The 20,323-nt window shown below is 39.1% G+C and overlaps 1 long non-coding RNA gene across 1 annotated transcript; it reads left to right on the forward strand.

The window, feature by feature from the left end:
* Positions 1–8,025: 8,025 nt before the first annotated feature.
* Positions 8,026–9,457, forward strand: LOC135340305 (uncharacterized). The gene is made up of 2 exons (XR_010396297.1): positions 8,026–9,121; positions 9,183–9,457. It is a non-coding gene; the product is annotated as an uncharacterized LOC135340305 (long non-coding RNA).
* The last annotated feature ends 10,866 nt before the right edge of the window (positions 9,458–20,323 follow it).

The following is a 20,323-nucleotide window of genomic DNA, read 5'->3' on the forward strand; positions in this document are numbered from 1 at the left end:
AGCTCACGAAGTGGGTGTGGCTTACAGCAGCAATCAATTATTGCAGCATGCAGAACAGCAGACGATCTCTAGTTGCATTTCTGCTATCTCCTAGCTGCTACTATGTATGTTATACTGTCATCAATCAATCCATGATCAGAAAAGCTACACTGGCTGGGCTTAAAAAAAAAACTGTTGACCTTTTTTTAGTCTTCAAACTTGCCCCCCCTTTTCAAAATTCCTGGATCCGCCCCTGATGTAGATGATTTCAAACCTAAAATCACATGCACTGTCAATAAAACATACAGAGGTGGAAGGACTCTTTGGGCAACTAAGATGAGGTGGACTTTTGGCCTTCCAGTTCCTGGAATATGTAACTGATACACGCACGGGTCAATTAAACTGGAAGGTTAATCGGTACAAAGTTGCTTCCATGTACAGGTGCCCAACATCTGTTCATAAAGACTATATAAATTTCAATGGTTTTCTTTGAACCCACTAGCTAATGGTTTTGTCTAATCAGTGGCATTTGTAAAGTGCATCCAACAAAAGCCCACAACAAACGTAATGGACATGTATATATAGTACGCAGGAAATAGGTATACAAAGCATATTTGTGACGCCTTATAGATCTACACTGAACGGATGTTGTATGAACATAACACTATCTAAGGTTTCAGAGGTAGTGACAGACAAGCTTCCAACATCAACATTACTGACCTTACACTCCCATAATTATACATGTAGATGATTTCAAACCTAAAATCACATGCACTGTCAATAAAACATACAGAGGAAGTTATCCACATGTACGTGAATGCAATTATGGTTATGCAGACACTGTCACATGCAACCTATGGTATATAAGTTGAGCTCAGGATTTTAAAATAAAAATAAACTCATCCAGAAATCATCCCGATACTGCAATATAAAACAAGAGATTGAGCAGAAATGAATCTGTTGTGCCTAGCACTCGTGGCTACTTCTTTCCTGACTGAGTTTGCCGCTTCTCTAGACTTTTCGCAACCAGTAAGTGCTTCAGAATACCAGTCAATTATCAAACAAGGGTTTTCTACAAACTACTTCAAGACAAGCGTTCCTGCAGCCAAATACCGGACCGATAACATCAAAGACATCTACGATAAAGGGTTTCGCAATGTCAGGCTCCGCTGTCTAGCACAAGAATATGACGATGGGTATGATACTACCAAGTTTATGAACTTTTTAGATAGATTGACAGAAGTGGTTGATGAGTGCATTGAACGTGATGTTGCTCCGATCATCTCATGGATACATCATGCTGCTGAGGCCAGAGCTAATGAAACAGATCGCCAGAATTATATCGACTGGTGCATGGACAAAAGTAGCTGAGAAGTTGAAGGACAGAAATTATCACCTTTCTTTCAACCTCTTTACCGAGTTGGGAACTGACCATTGCGCCGAAAACGGCGAAGACAGAAAAGGTGAAAAATGTGCTGGAAGTCTACGAAGAAATACATTGAAATATAACAATTGGACGTCTGAAGTGATTAGTGCGATTCGTGCAACGGGTGAAAACAATGCTGAGCGAATCATTATTCTTGGAGCACCAGAGAAGACTACAAAGGGCCTCAATAATATTGATCTTCCGGATCCCAAAGACCGTTCTTTCCTGATGGTCGAGTGGCATAAGTATGCTGCTGGTCCTACTACCAGTGACCCCAACAGACCACGTCACTGGAGTGGAAATGGATCTGATGCACAGAAAAGCCAATTGAGAGATGGTATCGACAAAGCAAAAACGTTTACTGATAATACTGGTATTCCAACTTACTTTGGAGCCTGGATGCCAAGAGACAATACAGATGGAGGCTTGAATGAGGCAGAGGTCATCAACTTTGCTCGATTCTTTGTAGATTTGTTAAAGTCTGCACAAATCCCGTGGTCCCTGAATGTACTTGACAACTATTACAACACTAAAAGAGTACATGGTTAACTAACATTCAGACTCTGCCGCCTGACAAGACTCAAATGAAAAATGGAAATGTCATGGTAAAAGTCGGGGCACAACTCAACATGTCTCGTGTTCTAGACAATATTCTAGATGTGATGAACTAGTATAAATTATAAATTCGTTGTGATTGTACACTTTGAAACTATCGGTTTTGTAAAATAATCTGTATAGCTATATACAGCTAAAAGAACTGGTTTTGGTAATTAGTCTCATTTACGTTGATTTCAAAAATTTTGTTAATCTACATGCACACATACAATTCCGGACAAAGCATGCATATGCACTATATAAATTCTACAAAAGTCCTAGCATATTTAAGATTATATATATAGCCTTGTCACTATAAGGTCCTTTAATGGAGCGGAGCGCTTTCTCCCTTCTATGCTAGAAATCGGCCTGGGAATAAGGCTAGTAGGATGTGCTACAAAGTTAATTGAACATACACATTTAGTTTTCATCAATATATAACATACAAATGCAGGGTAATTGTTCTATGACCGTGTCAGTAATACCGATCGCTGTCTTGCTATATCATAATCTTATTGTTATCCAGCTCACTATATAGCTTTACTTTAAATGTTTTCTCAGCATCAAGATATGTCTCACCCACATTCAACATAAGTTTCATGCATGCATGTCTGCCTTGCATGGGTTTCACACTGCACTCTTTAGCGAGCTTCCCGTCTGTATATAGTTAGACAATTAAGACGCTGTATTATGATCAGTGTCAATCGTCTGATAACAATTCAGACAGCCGGCGAACATGTTCTGAATATTAATATTTTGAGTGCCCTCACCATCACAGAAAATGGTTTTCCTCTGATTGCTGATAATTATGCTTATCGTCAATTATTGGTTTGTCATTTCTTAAACAGCCTCGTTAATTTTTTTGCAGTTGATCGGTATAACTGGATGGTCCACTTTAGCCTATACTTAGCATCATTAGTAGAGACTATTGTGAAGCAATGTGCACTCAACTTTCATACAGTACACCACATAAATATACGGTATGTACTGCATGCATATATCATGAGTTTCTCGGATGGCCTGATCATGTTGATGTAACTTATTAGTCAATACTCGATATAATTTATGGATTTTGAAGCAACATTTTGGTGAACTTATATGGATAAGCTGCTATAGTAAATCAAGCCCTGGCCCCTAGGTGTATGGTTTCCTCTTTGGTGAATTCGAGGCCACATAGATCGAAAATGGTCACCCTCATTTCCACACATACATTTAAAGTGAAGTTGTTAGCTTGGTTTATTTTCACATACAGTGGCCTTTTAAGCGGTGCAAAGTGGACGACATTGCACTTCCTAGCCTGCTACGTACACTGGAACAAGAGCTATACTGGATTGCTTGAAACATGCATGTACACTGGTCAAAAACTGATATATACCCTTCTTCAAAAAGGCAAGTTAATTACTATGTCCACATAGTGCAGATTGTGATTGTGAGTGTACTAAGGTATACTTGTCTATGGTTGTGGTTTGTAGAGGTATTTTGATTTTGTTCCAATTGGTATCCCAGTAAGAAACATGTACATACCAAAGTTATTTTGGAACATTATCATAAACTTGTAACTTTCTTCCTGTAAGCCTGTAAGAATTGTGTTACTTACATGTATATGAAGCATGGAAGCTGGCTAAGTATAGTAATAAAGATCACAAGCCAGGGCCTCGTTGCTATAGACAGCCTCTCGTATAGATCCCCACAAGATAACAGTTTCCTCAACAAGTTCAGACAATGCGGGAAATAAAGGGATTTTTACACAACTCTTAAGGCTGCTTATAGAAGTATAGACACAGATGCTATCCCATCTCATAAAGCCACTGATATAACAGCTAAAATGTTATGCACACAAACGTGGTCAAAATGAACTATAAAATCTTAATTGCACAAGTTCAAGGAACTGTTTCAAACTAGTGTTCAAGCTGGCGCTGTGCTAATGCCTCTCGCCATGTTTTTGCTTTCGCTCAAAAGTATTAGAGTGTTGTATTAGTTTCTATAATGAATTTTATATTAAAGTTAGCTTATCTATATAAAGTCACTGAGAAAAAAGACTTATTTACATGCATCTATTGTTGTTATTTATTGTATTATGTGGCTTACCAGGACCTCAAGAAAGAAGAAAATTGATTCTTCCAGGATCTGTAGTTCAGTGTATATAATATCTAAGAATAAAAGACCTGTGTACATGCATATTGTTGTCTTTATTATATTGTTATATGGTAGTGTTTTGTGGCTTACCAGGCCCTTAAGACAAAGATGATTCTGCCAGGAGGATCTGGATACGATATTATTTTCTCACACATGGGGAATGAGTAGTTATAACATGGGAACGAGGGATTGATTGTATGGTGTACCCACTAGAAAACATTTGCAACGTGAAAAATTGCTTTGGGAAACACCAAAAAGCGTGGAAACAAGAAATCAGACGAGAGAATAACTCCAGTCTGTTTTACAACGTCATTCACTTTTTCGCTGGTAGTTTTCCACGTTTTCCCACCCTAGCAATTTTCACTGGTGCATGGGGTGATGACCGGATCACTACATATACACAAGTGCTAAAACATTTTGGGGAAGATAGGGTTGGAAGAGCATGTGCCTGAAGTAACAAAAAGTTCGCAAACAAGATTGTGGGTTGGTATAGTCTTTGCATGCTAGCTAGATCTAGTTGAAGGGCTCAATCTTTGCGATCTTTACCAGTTGGGTCACTGTTGCAGGCGAACAGTACTATTCGCGTGCAGGGTAATTGTTCTATAACCATGTCAGTAATAGCAATCGCTGTCTTGCTATCGTAATCTTCTTCCAGCTCAGTATAGCTTTACTTCAAGATATGTCTCACCCACATTCAACATAAGTTGCCGATTTTCGCCAGAGTGAAACCTATCTCCGTTTTTTACAAAACTACACAGCTAGAGCTAACTGACACATACTGGGCTCAATCTAGATAGAGCACAGGACATGGTGGAGTCCTAGAAGAATCAGTGAACCTTGCAAAGCTGAGCTAGAGTGGTTTGTGTCTAAAGTGCTGAGTCAGCAAACCCACCATGAGCAATGAGCTCCACCCACCACCCCAAAAGTTCTCGATAAAATGTTTCCACAGGTATTTTGTAAGGTGTGATTTGTTTGTGTTCAACGATGACTCTGGATCCAAAAAACACCTCTTGGGAGTGCATTCCAGAGCCGGACTATATATACGGATGAAAAATAAGTTTCTCGTAGTCGTTAGCCTCACGAATTTGTGCTCCAGTTTGACACCATTTGCTCTTGTCCTGTTATTAACAAACTTAATGTACTTGTGCAAGTCATTTGCATCAGATGTGTCTTTCAGGTTCCTGATTAACAGCATTATGTCTTGAATTTCAAGCCAGTACATGAGCGGTAGAGTCCTAAGCTCAAGAAGTCGAGATTTATAGTTATTTGAGTAGTCATTCAGGATATACTTAGTCGCTTTGTGCTGTATTCTTTCTAGACTTTGAATATGTTTTATAAGTTGTGGCCGCCACAGTTGACAGCAGTAATATATTTGGGATTTCACCAGAGATATCTTTAGTTGTATGGGTGAGTGGGGAGGTATATTTCTTCTGATAACATAGAGCGCTTGGTAGGCTTTGGAGCAGATAAGATCAAAATGCTCGCTCCACGATAGGCTATTTGAAACTATTACACCTAGGTCTTTCTATGAATTTACAAAGGGAATATCACTCTGGCCAATGGTGTAAGGGGCCAATAGTGTAAGGGGCCAATTCTTGAGATGGAGTATGGGTGAAGAACTGAATTGCACTGCATTAATTTTGGTGGGGTTTAGGGCTAAGTTCCACTGCTTACACCAATCACTGATTGCCTTTAGGTCATCTTCAAGCCTTTGGTGATCTTCCACAGTATTTATGGTCTTGAGTAGCTTGACATCATCAGCAAAAAGGAAGCAGCTGGAATAGGTTATAATGTCAGGTAATATCATTTACATAGATTATGAAGAGGAGTGGCCCTATAGGATACTTCCTTGGGGAACTCCGGATAAAACTGCTTCTGCATGTAGAATACGCTACGTTGTTGAATGATACATAGTGGGAGCGGTCACTTAAGTAATTCTTGAACCATAACCACAAGTCGCCTGTGATGCCTATTCTCCACAGTTTGTAGAGGAGTTCTTTATGAGGGACTGAGTCAAAGGCATTGCAAAAATCTAGATATATCATGTCGACCTTATTTCTTTTGTCCAGGGCCTCGTATAAAATAGCGAATGCTGATAATAGTTGAGAACAACATGATTTGTTTTTCATGAAGCCATACTGCTGTTTAGATATTTTTGGACAAACAAAATCAATAATTTTGCTTGAAATGATAGACTCTAGAACCTTTGATAGAATACACAGTAGGGGTATTGGTCTGTAGATGGATATGTCAAGTAGATCCCTATTCTTTGGAATTGGTGATATCTTGTGGTTTTTCCATTCAGATGGAATCCTGCCTATAAGTAGGCATTTAACAAATAGAGAGCGTATATAATCTATTAGTGACGGGAGGCAATGCTTAAGGATTTTAGGGTGAATTTCACACAACCAAAAGCTTTAGACTCCTTAAGGTTAGATAGGGCACTGAGTACTTCTGTTTTCGTAATTTCCAGTCTGGAGAGCTGAGAACACGGAGTTGGTAGGTCGCACATGTCAGGGAGTCTAAAGTCACTTGGTTTGGAGAAGGTTGAATGAAAAAACTGATTAAAATTGTTGGCAATTTGTTTGGGATCATAAACTGGGACATTATTTATCATGAAATAGTTTGGGCGGTATTTACTGCTTGTTAGAGAACGAAGGGGAACATATAGTTGTTTAGGACAGGGGGTGAATTGTTTTGCAGATCTTGGCCATATAGCTTTCCTTGGCAGACACTATCATAGTATTTACTTCGCTTTCTACTGCCAAAACTTTTAGCTGGTTTATCACTGTTGGATTTGATCTGAATCTCCTCCTTTTTGTTCTAGCACAGTTGAGTTTGAAGCGTATTTTTGAGTCAAACCATTTTGGTTGAACTTTCCTTGGGACTTTAAATAAAGCTCTCTGGCCATTAAAAGGTGGTGTTTAAGTTCATGCCATGACTCTGCAAATTCAAGTTCTCAAAAAGATAAGATTCATTGCAGAGAAATCTATACATAATTATAGATGCAGTTCTTGTTTCTTGAAGTATCTAGGTCTGGTAAACTTTGGGATAGACCAAGTGAGACGAGATAGTGATCTGAGGGTGACTCTGACGTGTGATCAACATACACATTTGTGAATCTACTAGGTATATTTGTGATGATAAGATCTAGTGTGTTTCCTTGTTTGTAGGTGGAACTGCTTACAATCTGCTGCAGATTGTTGTCACTTAAGCAGGAACATAGGGTCTGGGAAGATAAGGAAGATGCATTGTATGTGAGCCAGTTTATATCAGGAGCATTAAAGTCACCAACGATATGTACCTCCCTATCTGCATGGGATGATTGTGAGCTAATATGGCGAAAAACATGGTTGTGATAGATGTTGGAACTGCATGTTTGGTGGGACATAAACACAAGATAAATAAAGTTTTTTTGGAGAAATACATAATTCTATGGAGATAATTTCAGCATCTGAATGATTTGTCACGAGTTTTGATCGGATTTTGTTGCAAACAGCAATGAGTACACCGCCCCCTCTTCTGTAAGCTCTATCTCTTCTGTACACTTTGTAACCCTGCACAAATTCATTGTCTAAAACTTTACTATTTAACCAATATATATTGCTTTACTATAGTGAACAGAGACTGGACATAATTGGTTTTATTAGTGACGCTACGTGAGTTCCATAAAAAAATAGAGGGGGGGGTCTGAGCTTAGTCAATTGGATGGTGGAAGAGATGTGTTTGGTGATAGTGGGGATGAGGGAGATGAGGGTGGTTCTTGGGGTGAGTGAGGAGGGTTTTGTGATGGTGAGGGGATGAGGGTGGTTCCTGTGGTGAGTGGGGCGGGTTTTCTGATGATGGGTCTTGAGATGGTGGTGATGGTGAAGGTGCATGAAGGTGGGGAATAGGGTTGTTAGAGCTATTGGAACATATAACGTGCGTGCTGGTTATGACTACTACAATAGGTATAGACCTTGAAATATAAGTGAGTTGCATGGACTAAGCAAAGTTACTTGTAGATCTAGTTTATTATGCACTGAGTGTAGAAATAGATATTGTTGTGATGGCCTCGATTAAACCGCAGCGTAGTGCGGATGTTACTTGAGATACCAACCGTTTCCTGTCCCTCTAACTCTTCAATCTATGGTTAGATCTAGCTCTAGCTGTGTACTCACTGACTGTGTAGTTTTGTAAAAAAACAGAGATAGGTTCACTCTGGCGAAAATCGATATACTCGGCAAATAGGAAAGAAACCTTGCTCATTCCAGAGAATTTCACGGGGAATATACAATGGAGGAAGTATACCACAACACATGCACATGCACATAGGAAAGAAACCTTGCTCATTCCAGAAAATTTCACGGGGGAATATACAATGGAGGAAGTATACCACAACACATGCACATGCACATAGGAAAGAAACCTTGCTCATTGCAGAGACTTTCACGGGGGAATACACAATGTGGTTAAAATGCAGTGCATATATAAGGAAGTCAGTTAAACGGGACAAAAGTATAGGAAAGATCAATCTGCTTCAAGAGGCCATGGCAATGAAAATGATTGTGTTTTTTACTCTGCTTGCTTTGAGCTGCTCAGCTGCTGTAGCTGACTCTCAGTCTCAACAAGGTGACACTATGAATGCAGAATTCATTGATCTGATGAAAGTTCTCAATCAAAAAGCCAAGGAGCAGGGTGATGCATCCAACTTCGAAGCTAAGCTGCAAAGCCTCAATCAGAAAGCAATAGAGCAGAGTCACACATCCAACTTTGGAGCTAAGTTGCAAAGCCTCAAAGATTCAATCGCCGTGACAATGGCTCGCAGTTGCAGTGAGTTATGCCAGTCAGCAAATTATGGAGATGGAGTAATAATTGGAACGGCACCAATCTGTGGCGGAAATTGTAATAGTGATTGTCCCCATCCTCACTGCTACATAGGTACTACTAACTGGTCTGACTATGGAGCGTCATGCTGGTTGGGGGGCAACAAAGTGTGCTGCTGTGGTGAGGCAAAATGAATACTTATATTATATTATACATGTTATATATACAATCATGCATGCAGCACTGTGATAAAGTGAAGAAAAGACGAAAGACATTGAAGCTGTCAGTACTGTATACATAGTGTTGTTTATTAGCTTATTATAAGTATACAAAAATATACAAGCATTTAAGAGGCTATAATTATTATAGAACATTGTGTGTATTGTATTTGTTACCTTATGTATAATTATAAGTAAATGTATTTCCTTATGTTCAATTTTTGTAATGTAATGCCAGCCTATGCCTGGATTGATTTAGTTTTGTGATGGAACTAGACTGAGAAGTGAACGTTATGTGTCAATGTGCTTAATGTCTTGAAGTATTTATCGAAATTCAAGCTGTGAATAGCTATAGTTGAGCTAGTCCTACTTAGATTGTTTTATACCGCTCGGTGACAATAGTTGTACCATAGATATCAAGGGTGTATTGGATTTGTACTACCGAGGGCAGTTCTATGTATTCCCCGAGGGCACAGTTTACGTTAACTTCAAATTCTGTCAACTACACACATACAATTCCAGACAAAGCATACATAAATTTCTCTATCATTATAAATTCTACAAAAAGCCTAGCATTTAGGATTAGCCTCGTCACTAGGTCCATTTTTCTTTAATGGAGCGCTTTCTCCCTTCTGTACTAGAAATCGGCCTGGGAAAAAGGCTAGCAGGATGTGCTACTAAGTTAATTGAACATGCACATTCAGTTTTCATTCACGTGCATCATGCACTGTTTAGCTGTATATACAAATGCAGGGTAATTGTTCTATGACCATGTCAGTAATAGTGATCGCTGTCTTGCTATCTTAATTGTCTTCCAGCTAGCTCACTATAGCTTTACTTTAAATGTTTTCTCAGCATCAAGATAATTATGTCTCACCCACATTCAACATAAGATGAACTAGTATAAATTATAAATTCGTTGTGATTGTACACTCTGAAACTATCGGTTTTGTAAAATAATCTGTACAGCTAAAAGAACTGGTTTTGGTAATTAGTCTCATTTACGTTGATTTCAAAAATGTTGTTAATCCACACATACAATTCCGGACAAAGCATGCATGCATATGCACCATTTAAATTCTACAAAAGGCCTAGCATATTTAAGATTAGCCTTGTCACTATAAGGTCCTTTAATGGAGCGCTTTCTCCCTTCTGTACTAGAAATCGGCCTGGGAATAAGGCTAGTAGGATGTGCTACAAAGTTAATTGAACATGCACATTTAGTTTTCATTTACCATGCAATGTTTAGCTGTATATAATGTACAAATGCAGGGTAATTGTTCTAAATAGCGATCGCTGTCTTGCTATATCATAATCTTAATTAATTGTCTTCCAGCTCACTATAGCTTTACTTCAAATGTTTTCTCAGCATCAAGATATGTCTCACCCATGCACATTCAACATAAGTTTCATGCATGTCTGCCTTGCACGGGTTTCACTGCACTCTTTAGCGAGCTTCCCGTCTGTATAGTTAGACAAGACGCTGTATTATTATAATAAGTGTCAATCGTCCGATAACAATTCAGACAGCCGGCGAACATGTTCTGAATATTAATATTTTGAGTGCCCTCACCATCACAGAAAATGGTTTTCCTCTGATTGCTGATATGCTTATACATCCATCAATTATTGGTTTGTCATTTCTTAAACAGCCTCGTTAATTTTTTTGCAGCTGATCGGTATAACTGGATGATCCACTTTAGCCTATACTTAGCATCATTAGTAGAGACTATTGTGAAGCAATGTGCACTCAACTTTCATACAGTACACCACATAAATATACGGTATGTACTGCATGCATGCATATATTATGAGTTTCTCGGATGGCCTGATCATGTTGATGTAACTTATTAGTCAATACTCGATATAATTTATGGATTTTGAAACAACATTTTGGTGAACTTATATGGATAAGCTGCTATAGTAAATCAAGCCCTGGCCCCTAGGTGTATGGTTTCCTCTTTGGTGAATTCGAGGCCACATAGATCGAAAATGGTCACCCTCATTTCCACACATACCTTTAAAGTGAAGTTGTTAGCTTGGTTTTATTTTCACATACAGTGGCCTTTTAAGCGGTGCAAAGTGGACGACATTGCACTTCCTAGCCTGCTACGTACACTGGAACAAGAGCTATACTGGATTGCTTGAAACATGCATGTACACTGGTCAAAAACTGATATATACCCTTCTTCAAAAAGGCAAGTTAATTACTATGTCCACATAGTGCAGATTGTGATTGTGAGTGTACTAAGGTACTTGTCTATGGTTGTGGTTTGTAGAGGTATTTTAATTTTGTTCCAATTGGTATCCCAGTGAAACATGTACATACCAAAGTTATTTTGGAACATTATCATAAACTTGTAACTTTCCTCCTGTAAGCCTGTAAGAATTGTGTTTGTGTTAAGCACTTACAGTGTATTTCAAAAGCTACATTTAAACTTGGGTATGGTATAAACACTATACTCATAACGCAAATCATACACACAATTAACCATATAATACTTCCTGAAGAGGCAGTTGATCTTCAGTGAGTAAGATTACTAGACTTTCTGCAACTGTTTTTATACATGGCTATTAGGGATCTCCCTGCGTGGAAAATCTGAAGACACCTAATAATATCAACAACCCTTGTGGCTGCAGAGGAACAAGGAAAGAAGTTCACGTGTGCTGCACCTCTCCCCCATTAACACGAAGTACTCTATAGCTAAATGCTAACACCAAGAATTTGGAATTTGTTTTATCTTCTAAAGGCCATTACAAGTGCATGAGTTGGTTAGGAAGGTTGTTCCCAGCCATGCACATCTATAAGCCACCATCACAAGGAAACACACTCCCTCATAAGAGAGCCACGCACATCTATAAGCCACCATCACAAGGAAACACACTCCCTCATAAGAGAGCCACGCACATCTATAAGCCACCATCACAAGGAAACACACTCCCTCATAAGAGAGCCACGCACATCTATAAGCCGCCATCACAAGGAAACACACTCCCTCCTAAGAGAGCCATTCACATCTATAAGCCACCATCACAAGGAAACACGCTCCCTCCTAAGAGAGCCATGCACATCTATAAGCCACCATCACAAGGAAACACGCTCCCTCCTAAGAGAGCCATGCACATCTATAAGCCACCATCACAAGGAAACACGCTCCCTCCTAAGAGAGCCATGCACATCTATAAGCCACCATCACAAGGAAACACGCTCCCTCCTAAGAGAGCCATGCACATCTATAAGCCACCATCACAAGGAAACACGCTCCCTCCTAAGAGAGCCATGCACATCTATAAGCCACCATCACAAGGAAACACGCTCCCTCATAAGAGAGCCATGCACATCTATAAGCCACCATCACAAGGAAACACGCTCCATCTTAAGAGAGCCATGCACATGCATCATCTATAAGCCACCATCACTAGGAAACACATGCACTCCCTCATAAGAGAGCCATGTCGTACAAGCCAGGGCCTATATAGTTACTATAGACTGTTATACACATGGCACTCCATGCATGCACCACAAAGCCACTGATAAAAAATATAATACACACAATGATCAAAATAAACTGGTTATTGCACAAGTTCATGCAGAGAAATGTTTCATATTAACAATACGTGCAGACTATATATGATTATTCGTCCAGTTCCTGTAAACTTGAATCTCTCTGCACGTATATACAGAGATGCAGGTACACACACATGCACACATGCACATGCACACATGCACACACAAGAAGCCAGCCAGGGTGTATACGTATAACTTGGTATATCAGTTATAACGAGCAAATGAGGAGATTACTACGCAGATTTGATATCGTCTTGCTAAGTATACAAACTTTACCACTATATAGAGCACTGAAGTACTAACCCTCGGCTGTGTTACTTACATGTATATGAAGCATGGAAGCTGGCTAAGTATAGTAATAAAGATCACAAGCCAGGGCCTCGTTGCTATAGACAGCCTCTCGTATAGATCCTCACAAGATAACAGTTTCCTCAATAAGTTCAGACAATGCGGGAAATAAAGGGATTTTTACACAACTCTTAAGGCTGCTTATAGAAGTATAGACACAGATGCTATCCCATCTCATAAAGCCACTGATATAACAGCTAAAATGTTATGCACACAAACGTGGTCAAAATGAACTATAAAATCTTAATTGCACAAGTTCAAGGAACTGTTTTAAACTAGTGTTCAAGCTGGCGCTGTGCTAATGCCTCTCGCCATGTTTTTGCTTTCGCTCAAAAGTATTAGAGTGTTGTATTAGTTTCTATAATGAATTTTATAGCTTATCTATATAAAGTCACTGAGAAAAATCTATTGTTGTTATTTATTGTATTATGTGCATGGCTTACCAGGACCTCAAGAAAGAAGAAAATTGATTCTTCCAGGATCTGTAGTTCAGTGTATATAATATCTAAGACCTGTGTACATGCATATTGTTATCTTTATTATATTGTTATATGGTAGTGTTTTGTGGCTTACCAGGCCCTTAAGACAAAGATGATTCTGCCAGGAGGATCTGGATACGATATTATTTTCTCACACTTGGGGAATGAGTAGTTATAACATGGGAACGAGGGATTGATTGTATGGTGTACCCACTAGAAAACATTTGCAACGTGAAAAATTGCTTTGGGAAACACCAAAAAGCGTGGAAACAAGAAATCAGACGAGAGAATAACTCCAGTCTGTTTTACAACGTCATTCACTTTTTCGCTGGTAGTTTTCCACGTTTTCCCACCCTAGCAATTTTCGCTGGTGCATGGGGTGATGACCGGATCACTACATATACACAAGTGCAAAAACATTTTGGGGAAGATAGGGTTGGAAGAGCATGTGCCTGAAGTAACAAAAAGTTCGCAAACAAGATTGTGGGTTGGCATAGTCTTTGCATGCTAGCTAGTTGAAGGGTTCAATCTTTGCGATCTTTACCAGTTGGGTCACTGTTGCAGGCGAACAGTACTATTCGCGTGCAGGGTAATTGTTCTATAACCATGTCAGTAATAGCAATCGCTGTCTTGCTATCGTAATCTTCTTCCAGCTCAGTATAGCTTTACTTCAAGATATGTCTCACTTCAACATAAGTTGCCGATTTTCGCCAGAGTGAAACCTATCTCCGTTTTTTACAAAACTACACAGCTAGAGCTAACTGACACATACTGGGCTCAATCTAGATAGAGCACAGGACATGGTGGAGTCCTAGAAGAATCAGTGAACCTTGCAAAGCTGAGCTAGAGTGGTTTGTGTCTAAAGTGCTGAGTCAGCAAACCCACCATGAGCAATGAGCTCCACCCACCATCCCAGAAGTTCTCGATAAAATGTTTCCACAGGTATTTTGTAAGGTGTGATTTGTTTGTGTTCAACGATGACTCTGGATCCAAAACACCTCTTGGGAGTGCATTCCAGAGCCGGACTAGAAAAATAAGTTTCTCGTAGTCGTTAGCCTCACGAATTTGTGCTCCAGTTTGACACCATTTGCTCTTGTCCTGTTATTAACAAACTTAATGTACTTGTGCAAGTCATTTGCATCAGATGTGTCTTTCAGGTTCCTGATTAACAGCATTATGTCTTGAATTTCAAGCCAGTACATGAGCGGTAGAGTCCTAAGCTCAAGAAGTCGAAATTTATAGTTATTTGAGTAGTCATTCAGGATATACTTAGTCGCTTTGCGCTGTATTCTTTCTAGACTTTGAATATGTTTTATAAGTTGCGGCCGCCACAGTTGACAGCAGTAAGATATTTGGGATTTCACCAGAGATATAGTAATTTCTTTAGTTGTATGGGTGAGTGGGGAGGTATATTTCTTCTGATAACATAGAGCGCTTGGTAGGCTTTGGAGCAGATAAGATCAAAATGCTCGCTCCACGATAGGCTATTTGAAACTATTACACCTAGGTCTTTCTGTGAATTTACAAAGGAAATATCACTCTGGCCAATGGTGTAAGGGATCAATTCTTGAGATGGAGTATGGGTGGAGAACTGACTTGCACTGCATTTGGTGGGGTTTAGGGCTAAGTTCCACTGCTTACACCAATCACTGATTGCCTTTAGGTCATCTTCAAGCCTTTGGTGATCTTCCATAGTATTTATGGTCTTGAGTAGCTTGACATCATCAGCAAAAAGGAAGCAGCTGGAATAGGTTATAATGTCAGGTATATCATTTACATAGATTATGAAGAGGAGTGGCCCTAGGATACTTCCTTGGGGAACTCCGGATAAAACTGCTTCTGTAGAAGACGCTACGTTGTTGAATGATACATAGTGGGAGCGGTCACTTAAGTAACTCTTGAACCATAACCACAAGTCGCCTGTGATGCCTATTCTCCACAGTTTGTAGAGGAGTTCTTTATGAGGGACTGAGTCAAAGGCCTTGCAAAAATCTAGATATAATTATCATGTCGACTTATTTCTTTTGTCCAGGGCCTCGTATACAATAGCGAATGCTGATAATAGTTGAGAACAACATGATTTGTTTTTCATGAAGCCATACTGCTGTTTAGATATTTTTGGACGAACAAAATCAATAATTTTGCTTGAAATGATAGACTCTAGAACCTTTGATAGAATACACAGTAGGGGTATTGGTCTGTAGATGGATATGTCAAGTAGATCCCTATTCTTTGGAATTGGTGATATCTTGTGGTTTTTCCATTCAGATGGAATCCTGCCTATAAGTAGGCATTTAACAAATAGAGAGCGTATATAATCTATTAGTGACAGGAGGCAATGCTTAAGGATTTTAGGGTGAATTTCATCACAACCAAAAGCTTTAGACTCCTTAAGGTTAGATAGGGCACTGAGTACTTTTGTTTTCGTAATTTCCAGTCTGGAGAGCTGAGAACACGGAGTTGGTAGGTCGCACATGTCAGGGAGTCTAAAGTCATTTGGTTTGGAGAAGGTTGAATGAAAAAACTGATTAAAAAATTGTTGGCAATTTGTTTGGGATCATAAACTGGGACATTATTTATCATGAAATAGTTTGGGCGGTATTTACTGCTTGTTAGAGAACGAAGGTGAACATATAGTTGTCTAGGACAGGGGGTGAATTGTTTTGCAGATCTTGGCCATATTGCTTTCCTTGGCAGACACTATCATACTATTTACTTCGCTTTCTACTGCCAAAACTTTTAGCTGGTTTATCACTGTTGGATTTGATCTGAATCTCCTCCTTTTTTGTTCTAGCACAGTTGAGTTTGAAGCGTATTTTTGAGTCAAACCATTTTGGTTGAACTTTCCTTGGGACTTTAAATTTAGGAACATAAAGCTCTCTGGCCATTAAAAGGTGGTGTTTAAGTTCATGCCATGACTCTTCCAGAGTTAGCATACCATGATGCAAATTCAAGTTCTCAAAAAGATAAGATTCATTGCAGAGAAATCTGTTCGATTATACATAATTATAGATGCAGTTCTTGTTTCTTGAAGTATCTAGGTCTGGTAAACTTTGGGATAGACGAAGTGAGACGAGATAGTGATCTGAGGGTGACTCTGACGTGTGATCAACATACACATTTGTGAATCTACTAGGTATATTTGTGATGATAAGATCTAGTGTGTTTCCTTGTTTGTGGGTGGAACTGCTTACAATCTGCTGCAGATTGTTGTCACTTAAGCAGGAACATAGGGTCTGGGAAGATAAGGAAGATGCATTGTATGTGAGCCAGTTTATATCAGGAGCGTTAAAGTCACCAACGATATGTACCTCCCTATCTGCATGGGATGATTGTGAGCTAATATGGCGAAAAACATGGTTGTGATAGATGTTGGAACTGCATGTTTGGTGGGACATAAACACAAGATAAATAAAGTTTTTTTGGAGAAATACATAATTCTATGGAGATAATTTCAGCATCCGAATGATTTGTCACGAGTTTTGATCGGATTTTGTTGCAAACAGCAATGAGTACACCGCCCCCTCTTCTGTAAGCTCTATCTCTTCTGTACACTTTGTAACCCTGCACAAATTCATTGTCTAAAACTTTACTATTATTTTAACCAATATAATTGCTTTACTAGTGAACAGAGACTGGACATAATTGGTTTTATTAGTGACGCTATGAGTTCCATAAAAAAATAGAGGGAGGGGTCTGAGCTTAGTCAATTGGATGATGGAAGAGATGTGTTTGGTGATAGTGGGGATGAGGGAGATGAGGGTGGTTCTTGGGGTGAGTGAGGAGGGTTTTGTGATGGTGAGGATGAGGGTGGTTCCTGTGGTGAGTGGGGCGGGTTTTCTGATGATGGGTCTTGAGATGGCGGTGATGGTGAAGGTGCATGAAGGTGGGGAATAGGGTTGTTATAGAGCTATTGGAACATATAACGATATTGTTGTGATGGCCTCGATTAAACCGCAGCGTAGTGCAGATGTTACTTGAGATACCAAACCGTTTCCTGTCCCTCTAACTCTTCAATCTATGGTTAGATCTAGCTCTAGCTGTGTACTCATGCACTGACTGTGTAGTTTTGTAAAAAACGGAGATAGGTTTCACTCTGGCGAAAATCAATATACTCGGCAGTTTTTTTCTAGTTATCACAGCTCTGACTGGAAGTAACTTGGTCCATCCAAATTTTCCCTGCATGGTTAGTAATAGATAGCCATCTATTAGATATATATAAACCTTGGATGCTCATTGCAGAGGAATGGCGGATGTACCACAGCACATGCATATGCAAATAGGAAAGAAACCTTGCTCATTCCAGAAAATTTCACGGGGGAATATACAATGGAGGAAGTATACCACAACACATGCACATGCACATAGGAAAGAAACCTTGCTCATTGCAGAGACTTTCACGGGGGAATACACAATGTGGTTAAAATGCAGTGCATATATAAGGAAGTCAGTTAAACGGGACAAAAGTATAGGAAAGATCAATCTGCTTCAAGAGACCATGGCAATGAAAATGATTGTGTTTTTTGCTCTGCTTGCTTTGAGCTGCTCAGCTGCTGTAGCTGACTCTCAGTCTCAACAAGGTGACACTATGAATGCAGAATTCATTGATCTGATGAAAGTTCTCAATCAAAAAGCCAAGGAGCAGGGTGATGCATCCAACTTCGAAGCTAAGCTGCAAAGCCTCAATCAGAAAGCAATAGAGCAGAGTCACACATCCAACTTTGGAGCTAAGTTGCAAAGCCTCAAAGATTCAATCGCCGTGACAATGGCTCGCAGTTGCAGTGAGTTATGCCAGTCAGCAAATTATGGAGATGGAGTAATAATTGGAACGGCACCAATCTGTGGCGGAAATTGTAATAGTGATTGTCCCCATCCTCACTGCTACATAGGTACTACTAACTGGTCTGACTATGGAGCGTCATGCTGGTTGGGGGGAAACAAAGTGTGCTGCTGTGGTGAGGCAAAATGAATACTTATATTATATTATACATGTTATATATACAATCATGCATGCAGCACTGTGATAAAGTGAAGAAAAGACGGAAGACATTGAAGCTGTCAGTACTGTATACATAGTGTTGTTTATTAGCTTATTATAAGTATACAAAAATATACAAGCATTTAAGAGGCTATAATTATTATAGAACATTGTGTGTATTGTATTTGTTACCTTATGTATAATTATAAGTAAATGTATTTCCTTATGTTCAATTTTTGTAATGTAATGCCAGCCTATGCCTGGATTGATTTAGTTTTGTGATGGAACTAGACTGAGAAGTGAACGTTATGTGTCAATGTGCTTAATGTCTTGAAGTATTTATCAAAATTCAAGCTGTGAATAGCTATAGTTGAGCTAGTCCTACTTAGATTGTTTTATACCGCTCGGTGACAATAGTTGTACCATAGATATCAAGGGTGTATTGGATTTGTACTACCGAGGGCAGTTCTATGTATTCCCCGAGGGCACAGTTTACGTTAACTTCAAATTCTGTCAACTACACACATACAATTCCAGACAAAGCATACATAAATTTCTCTATCATTATAAATTCTACAAAAAGCCTAGCATTTAGGATTAGCCTCGTCACTAGGTCCATTTTTCTTTAATGGAGCGCTTTCTCCCTTCTGTACTAAAAATCGGCCTGGGAAAAAGGCTAGCAGGATGTGCTACTAAGTTAATTGAACATGCACATTCAGTTTTCATTCACGTGCACCATGCACTGTTTAGCTGTATATACAAATGCAGGGTAATTGTTCTATGACCATGTCAGTAATAGTGATCGCTGTCTTGCTATCTTAATTGTCTTCCAGCTAGCTCACTATAGCTTTACTTTAAATGTTTTCTCAGCATCAAGATAATTATGTCTCACCCACATTCAACATAAGATGAACAAGTATAAATTATAAATTCGTTGTGATTGTACACTCTGAAACTATCGGTTTTGTAAAATAATCTGTACAGCTAAAAGAACTGGTTTTGGTAATTAGTCTCATTTACGTTGATTTCAAAAATGTTGTTAATCCACACATACAATTCCGGACAAAGCATGCATGCATATGCACCATTTAAATTCTACAAAAGGCCTAGCATATTTAAGATTAGCCTTGTCACTATAAGGTCCTTTAATGGAGCGCTTTCTCCCTTCTGTACTAGAAATCGGCCTGGGAATAAGGCTAGTAGGATGTGCTACAAAGTTAATTGAACATGCACATTCAGTTTTCATTTACCATGCAATGTTTAGCTGTATATAATGTACAAATGCAGGGTAATTGTTCTAAATAGCGATCGCTGTCTTGCTATATCATAATCTTAATTAATTGTCTTCCAGCTCACTATAGCTTTACTTCAAATGTTTTCTCAGCATCAAGATATGTCTCACCCATGCACATTCAACATAAGTTTCATGCATGTCTGCCTTGCACGGGTTTCACTGCACTCTTTAGCGAGCTTCCCGTCTGTATAGTTAGACAAGACGCTGTATTATTATAATAAGTGTCAATCGTCCGATAACAATTCAGACAGCCGGCGAACATGTTCTGAATATTAATATTTTGAGTGCCCTCACCATCACAGAAAATGGTTTTCCTCTGATTGCTGATATGCTTATACATCCATCAATTATTGGTTTGTCATTTCTTAAACAGCCTCGTTAATTTTTTTTGCAGTTGATCGGTGTAACTGGATGGTCCAGTTTAGCCTATACTTAGCATCATTAGTAGAGACTATTGTGAAGCAGTGTGCACTCAAGTTTCATATATACAGTACACC

The sequence above is a fragment of the Halichondria panicea genome, chromosome 8 (assembly GCF_963675165.1).
Source record: "Halichondria panicea chromosome 8, odHalPani1.1, whole genome shotgun sequence".
Classification (NCBI taxonomy): domain Eukaryota; kingdom Metazoa; phylum Porifera; class Demospongiae; order Suberitida; family Halichondriidae; genus Halichondria; species Halichondria panicea.